Source organism: Gossypium arboreum, chromosome 9 (assembly GCF_025698485.1).
Source record: "Gossypium arboreum isolate Shixiya-1 chromosome 9, ASM2569848v2, whole genome shotgun sequence".
Classification (NCBI taxonomy): domain Eukaryota; kingdom Viridiplantae; phylum Streptophyta; class Magnoliopsida; order Malvales; family Malvaceae; genus Gossypium; species Gossypium arboreum.
In genome coordinates, this window is record NC_069078.1 from 25,074,355 (window position 1) to 25,082,144 (window position 7,790).

General features: G+C 38.2%; 1 non-coding gene across 1 annotated transcript; it reads right to left on the reverse strand.

The window, feature by feature from the left end:
* Positions 1-644: 644 nt before the first annotated feature.
* LOC128281215 (small nucleolar RNA R71) lies at positions 645-749 on the reverse strand. The gene has a single exon (XR_008271428.1). It is a non-coding gene; the product is annotated as a small nucleolar RNA R71 (small nucleolar RNA).
* Between the last annotated feature and the right edge of the window lie 7,041 nt (positions 750-7,790).

The window sequence follows — 7,790 nt, forward strand, 5'->3', positions numbered from 1 at the left end:
AAAAAAGCCATTACTTGTGAATTTGTTAGTTTAACATTTTGGTTTATTTTCATGTTTAATTTTTTACTAAATTTTTTTTTCTTGTGATTATTTTAGGTGTTTATGAGTATTGACCAGATTATTGACTTACTTCATGTAGACCCTGAGATAGAACGAACCTTTCGACAGTGAAGAAGAGAAGCAAACCAGAGAAGAACTGAAGGAATGAATTTCAAGAATATGAATCAAGGAAACAGAGCAAACCTTGCTCAAAATCCTATCCTTATTGCTGACGATAGGGATAGAGCCTTAAGACAATATGCTGTGCTAGTATTTAACGATCTTAATCCAGGTATTAGGAGACTCGAAATCGAGGCACAACAATTCGAGCTGAAGCCAGTCATGTTCCAGATGCTTCAGACGGTGGGCCAATTCAGTGGAATGCCTATTGAAGATCCTCATCTTCACCTAAATTTATAGAGGTGAGCGACTCTTTCAAATTAGCTGGAGTTCCTAAAGATGCATTACGATTGAAGCTGTTCCTGTACTTATTAAGGGACAGAGCTCGAGCTTGGTTGAATTCATTGCCACCAAACTCAATTTCTACATGGCAAGAGTTAGCCGAAAGATTCCTCATGAAGTATTTCCCGCCAAGCAAGAACGCTATGTTGAGGAACGAGATCACTGCCTTCCAACAAATGGATGATAAGTCCTTGTATGAGGCATGAGAACGATACAAAAAACTATTACGAAAATGCCCTCACCATATTGCATCCAACTTGAGACATTTTATAATGGTCTCAACGCTCACACGAGGATGGTAGTGGACGCTTCTACTAACAATGCTCTCCTTTCTAGGTCTTATAATGAGGCTTACAAAATCATCAAGAGGATCACTAGTAACAATTATCAATGGCCAACCAATCAAGCCGAGTCAGGAAAATGAGTCGCTAGAATACATGAAGTGGATGTTCTCACTTCACTTGCATCTCAGGTATCTTCAATCTCTTCAATGCTTAAGAATCTTACCACTAATGGGTCTATTAGTTTTGCAGCCCAACCACCTCACCAATTTGAGAGTATAGCCTGTGTTTATTGTGGGGAAGGACATTTGTTCAAAGAATGTCCATCGAACCCCGAATCCGTATATTACATGGGTAACCAAAACCAAAATCGAGGAAGGCAAGGACTGCAATCCAACTTCTATAACCCATTATGGCGAAACCACCTGAATTTTTCCTGGAGTAACCAAAGGGATGGAACCGGTAACAACTATGCTCAACCTAGACCGACTCAGCCGCTTAGTTTTTCCCAACAAAATTCTATGTTATTTGACTTATTTTGAAAAAAAAATCCTTACACACATATTAGTAGTAATTCGTTGTTTTTTTTTAGCTTGAGTGTTAATTCCATATTCTGAGAAGAAGCTCACTTGTATTGAATTGATAATTAGTTATTTTTCTAGTTAGGTGATTTCTTCAATTCAATCTCGATTCTAACATTTTCCTTCAGCTTGTGACCGCACCCCTTAACCAAAGCCACGTTACAACCCTCTAAAGACATTTTTGATTGATGTATCATCTCAATATATAGTGGTGGAGATTTGATTTTCATGCAAGCCTATGGTAATAACTTTTCATATTGACTAATGAGTGCTTTATTTGATGTCCTTAAACACCTCGAGTGATTTGAGTGAATCTTTAGTGATGGTGTTAAACTCTGTGATATTTTGATCAAAGGTGATTACTTAGATGAGGGGGAACAATTATGTTTTCATGATAAAATGCTCAACTTGGAATGTTTGAAACTTTGATGTACTTTTAGTTGAATTTTCAATGTATGATTACTTATGGATTATGTTGAGATATTATTGATAGGGATTATAAATTGAGAAGAATTTATTTTGATTGTGAGTTGATGATTTTTCTTGAGGACAAAGAAACGCTTAAGTGTGGGGGTATTTGATAAACCGTAATTTATACATATTTTTATCCCGTGCTTAGCACATTTATGGATGGTTTCTCCTTAGATTTGGTGAAATCGGTGCTCCTAATCCTTTAATTTCATGTTTTATACTTAGGTGAGCATAGGAGAGTAAAAAGAGCGAGAAACGAGCCAAAAATGGAGAAAATAGACCCACATGGGAAATCAACACGGCCTGGACTTCCTCACACGGGCGTGTCACACGGTCGTATCCATTTGGGAGGATCAAAGCATGACTTACACGAGTAGACTACACACCCGTGCCTACTTAACAGCCTTGACCACGGGCTGGAGTAATCACACATGTGCGTGTCCCTGCCAAGCCCAAGTATAGCCCTATTCAGAAAAGGCCATTTTTGAGGGCTCTTAGGCATTCTAAAGCCTATTTAAACACCAGAGGAGGCACTTAGAATAGGGACACGGAGTAGGAAGCCAGGAATTATTCAAGGGAAGCCGATTGGTCCATCTCAGAAGCTGGATTCATCGTCAAGACTGAAGATCTCCCTTTAGTTTCCATTTAGGGGTTTTGGGTTTTCTTATGTTTTGTTTTCATTATTCTTCTGAGATGTTTTCTTCTATAATTATGAACTAAACCCCCTAAATACCTAAGGGGAATGAAACCTAAGAGAAGTCTTGTTATTATTATCTAAATTGTATGATAAATATTTGACTTGTTCTTAATTATGTGTTCTTAATTCTTGTTTTAATATTCTAGGATATTGATTCAAGTTAATGCTCTTATTCAGAGAAGGAAAAGACCCTGTCTAAGAGTAAATTTATCGTAATTAAACGAAGTTGATTGCACGCCTAGAGATAGGGTGATAAAATTTTGCTGGATTAGGGTGAAACGTAATAATGGGATCCATAGATCGAGTTAATGCAACACTAGAACGATAATTAGAAAGAGATTTCAATTAATCAACCTAGGGTTAGACGTTATTAGTCTCGAGAGAGATAATAATATAACTTAGGGATTTCTACGGATCAAGTCAAATGAATAAATCGTCTGATTCAGAGTCAAATAACAAGTGAAGTCTAGGTGGATTTTTCCTTGGGTATTGTCTTAATCAATCACATTTTCCCAAATCCTTTTCCCCAATTTCTCTCTGTGCACTCTTAGTTTAGTTAATTAGTTTAGATAAACAAATCCCTTAATTTTTAGGCTAGATAATACAAAGAAAGTAATTACTAGTACTCTTGGTTCCTTTGGGTTCGACAATTCGGTCTTGCTAAAGCTATACTACTGTTCGATAGGTACACTTGCTTTCATCGTGATAATAGTTAGTTTCAAGAACGATTAATTATGAATTTTTAAAACCTGTCACGAATATCACGTACCATTAACTTGAAATCATACTTTCATCGTTGAACCATTTGGGATATTATTGGATACTCATTTAGCCTCAAACATGGGTGCAGGTGCCGATGCCATGTCCCAAACATGGTCTTACACAAGCTCTAGCATACTTGTGCCAATGCCATGTCCCAGACATGGTCTTACACTGACACATCTCGTAGCTGATGCATGTCCTAGACATGTCTTACACTAGCACTCGTCTCAATGCCGATGCCATATCCCAGACATGGTCTTACACTGGCTCTTATAATATGGCAAATGCATGTCTCAGACATGTCTTACACTAGCTCACGCAAGTGACCCAAACATCATGGCATGAATATCCGAATTATTTCCTAAGGTTTGTTCGGGAATTCTACTATCTCTATTCTCATCATATTCTCTTATTTTCATAATCAAGCAATTCATACTATAACAATTTCAATGCAATTCAAACGTATATATTATCAATGCAGTTGTATTATTTACATACAACTTACCTCGGATTACAAATGTTGCGACTAGTCGATTTAGTCGCTTTGCTTGGTTTTCCCCCGATCTAGGTTTGGATTCGGTATTTCATGATCTATAATGAAAAAATGCACTTATTTAGTCACTTTATCAAGCTAGACACTGTACAATTCATTATTGGGTAAAATGACCAATTTGCCCCTAGACTTTTGCAAAATGACCAGTTTACCACTAAGCCTGAAAATTGATTTTTATCGAATTTCTTCGTATCTTAAGCTTGGCTGAACCCTTTTTACTCTTATAGAAACTCCAAATTCCCACTATTTCACATACTTAACATCTATTTTACAACTTATGCAATATAGTCCTTTTAGGTGTTTTCATGCTAACACCTTCCATAAAAATTGTTCATAATACACCCAAGACTTATGTTCTTCCATAAAAACTCAGAAAACATTACAAACCCTTTCATGGAAAAACCCTACACTCTTAATCATTTTTCAAAATAGTACTTTCATTTGAAAGCTCATGCTTTAATGGTCTCAAAAGTATAAAAATGTTCAACAAAGGGTTGGAAAATCACTTACTTGTGAAGGCTTAAAGTTGTTGAAATATTTATGCTTTCAAACCCCCTTCAATGGATGATTTTCGGTGGAGAAAGAAGATGAAAAAAAGGATGATATCATCTTTCTTTTAATTTCTCCTATTTTAGTCAAAATAAGCCACCTAACCTACAAAATTTTGAAAATTTGACCACCCTTGTCTCCTATGGCCGGCCATGCCTCCCTAAAGGGCCTAATTTCCCTTTAAATACCCCAAATTTAGGTTCTCTAGCTATTTGGAACTTTTAGAAATCAAAATAGGACTTTTGCATTTTATGCGATTTAGTCCTTTTTCACAATCGGGCTCACAAATGTCACAATTAACTCACCAAATTTTTCATGCACTCCTAAAAACATGCTATAACATCTAAGAAATTATAAAATAATATATTTGACTCTGGATTTGTGGTCCCAAGACCACTATTTTGACTAGGCCCTAAATTGGGCTGTTACATTTCTCCCCCTTAGGGATTTTCGTCCCCAAAAATCTTACCGGCGAATAAGTTTGGGTACTAATCTCTCATAGTCTCCTCAGGTTCCCATGTGGCTTCCTCAAATCCATGTCTATGCCATAAAACTTTCACGAGTGCAATACTCTTGTTTCTTAATTGTTTGACTTCCCAAGCCAATATCTTGACTGGCTCTTCGCCATAAGTCTTGTCCGGATGAATCTCAACCTCTGTTGGCGCAATCACGTGTGAAGGGTTTGATCTATATCGGCGTAGCATGGACACATGAAATACATCGTGAATCTTTTCCAATTTTGGTGACAAAGCCAATCAATAGACAACTAGTCATACTCTATCGATAACCTCGTAAGGTCCTATGAAACGAGGACTCAACCTGTCTCTTACCAAACCTGAGGACTTTCCTTCATGGAGATACTTTCAAAAACACCTTATCACCGACTTGAAACTCAATTTCCTTTCGTTTCAAATCTACATAGGATTTCTGTCTATCCGAGGTGACCTTCAAACAGTCATGAATCACTCTAACTTTCTCTTCAGTCTCTTTGACTAAATTGACCCCGTGAATCTGACTTTCTCTGAGCTTAGTCCAGTATAAGGGTGTTCGACACTTTCTCCCATATAAAGCCTCATAAGGCGCGATTTTTAGACTTGTCTGATAACTGTTGTTGTAGGCAAATTCAACCAACGAAAAGTACCTTTCCCAACTGCCTTGGAACTTAAGAACACAACACCGCAACATGTCTTCTAAAATCTGAATCAATCTTTCTGACTGGCCGTCTGTTTGCGAGTGAAATGTTGTGCTAAAACTCAAGTTTGTTCCCAAAGCCTCTTCTAACTTTGTCCAAAATCTCGAGGTAAACTCAGGTCCCTATCTAAAACAATCGACAAGGGTACCCTGTATAGTCTCACAATCTCGAAAACATACAATTCAACCAATCTCTCAAGGGAGTAGTCGGTATGCATTGGTATAAAATGTGCCGACTTTGTTAACCTATCCACAACAACCTAAACAACATCATTTTTCTTTAGGGTTACTGAAAAACCTGTCCCAAAATCCATAGTGGTCCGATTCCACTTCCACTCGGGGATCATTATAGACTGAAGTAGACCCGAAGGTACTTGGTGTTTAGCCTTCACTTGCTGACATACAAGACACTTGGAAAAGAACTTTGAAATATCTCTTTTCATCCCTAACCACCAGTGCATTTTCTTTAGGTCGTTGTACATTTTTACACTACCCGGGTGGACTGACAAATAACTACTATGTGCTTCTCGCAGAATCTCCTGAATAAATTTATTGTTCTTGGGCACACAAACTCTATCTCTGAACATTATACACCCCTCGGTACTAATACGAAATTTGGATTCTTTTCTCGTCTCGCACTGAGCCATCTTCACTTGCAACTCCTTATCACCTTTCTGAGCTTCACGGATCTATTCAAGAAATATTGGTCTTGCTCTCAACTTTTCTAGAATTGAACCATCATTAGATACTGTCAACTTAGGATTTATGGCTCTCAAGGCAAACAATGATTTTCTACTCAAAGCATCGGCGACTACATTCGCCTTTCCCGGGTGATAGTCAATTATTAGCTCATAATCTTTTATTAGCTCTAGCCACATTCATTTTCATAGATTCAATTCCTTCTGCGTCATTAAATACTTGAGACTTTTGTGATCAGTGAATACTCAGCATATCTCGCCATACAAATGGTGCCTCTAAATCTTTAATGCGAACACGATGGCGGCCTCCTCTAGATCGTGTATCGGGTAATTTCTCTCATGTGGTTTCAGTTGTCTTGGGGCATAGGCGATAACCTTGCCTTCTTGCATAAGCCCGCACCCCAAACCATTCAAGGAGGCGTCGCTGTATATGACAAGTTCCTTACTTGACTCCGGTTGTTCTAACACTGGGGCTTTAGTCAAAAAAGCCTTTAACTGCTCGAAACTCTGTTGGCACTTTTTTGTCCATTCGAACTTGACATATTTTTGCAACAGTCTCAGAGTAGCTATCATAGAAAGTCCGTTTAAAAATTACCTATGGTATCTGGCCAAACCCAAAAAGCTTCGGACCTCAGTCACATTCTTCGACGGTTTCCATTCAATAATAGCCGAGACTTTGCTTGGGTCTACTCTAATCCCGTCACCCGGCACAATGTGTCTTAGAAATCCAACCTCCTTAAGCCAGAATTCGTTTTTACAGAACTTGGCGTAAAACTGTTCGTCTCTCAGGGTCTATAATACAGTCCTCAAATGCTTCGTGTGCTCACTCTCATCACACGAGTAAATCAATATATCATCGATAAAGACTACCACAAACTTATCCAGATACAGCTGAAAAATACGGTTCATCAAATCCATAAACACTGCCAGGGCATTAGTCTAACCAAAGGGTATGATGAGGAACTCATAATGCCCATATCTTGTCCGAAACGTAGTATTCGGTACATCTTGCTTTTTCACCTTTAATTGGTAGTAACCTAACCTCAGGTTAATCTTCAAAAATACAGTGGCTCCCTTTAACTGATCAAACAGGTCATCAATCCTTGGCAAAGGATACTAGTTCTTCCCCGTTACCTTATTGACCTGTTTATAGTCGATACATAACTTCATTGACCCATCTTTCTTTTTCATAAAGAACACTGGAGCACCCCACGGGGAAAAGCTTGGTCTCACAAAGCCCTTGTCAGTTAACTCTTGTAGCTGAGTTTTCAACTCCTTAACTCCGTAGGAGCCATCCTATACGGAGAAATCAAGATGGGTGTCGTACTGGGGACCAACTCGATTCCAAACTCAACTTCCCTCACTAGAGGTAATTCGGGTAATTCCCTGGAAACACGTTTGAAAACTCACAAACCACTGGTACTGATTCTATCTTCAATTCAGATACTTGAGTATAAAGCACAAAAGTGAGATAAGCCTCATAACTTTTCCTCAAATATTTCTCAG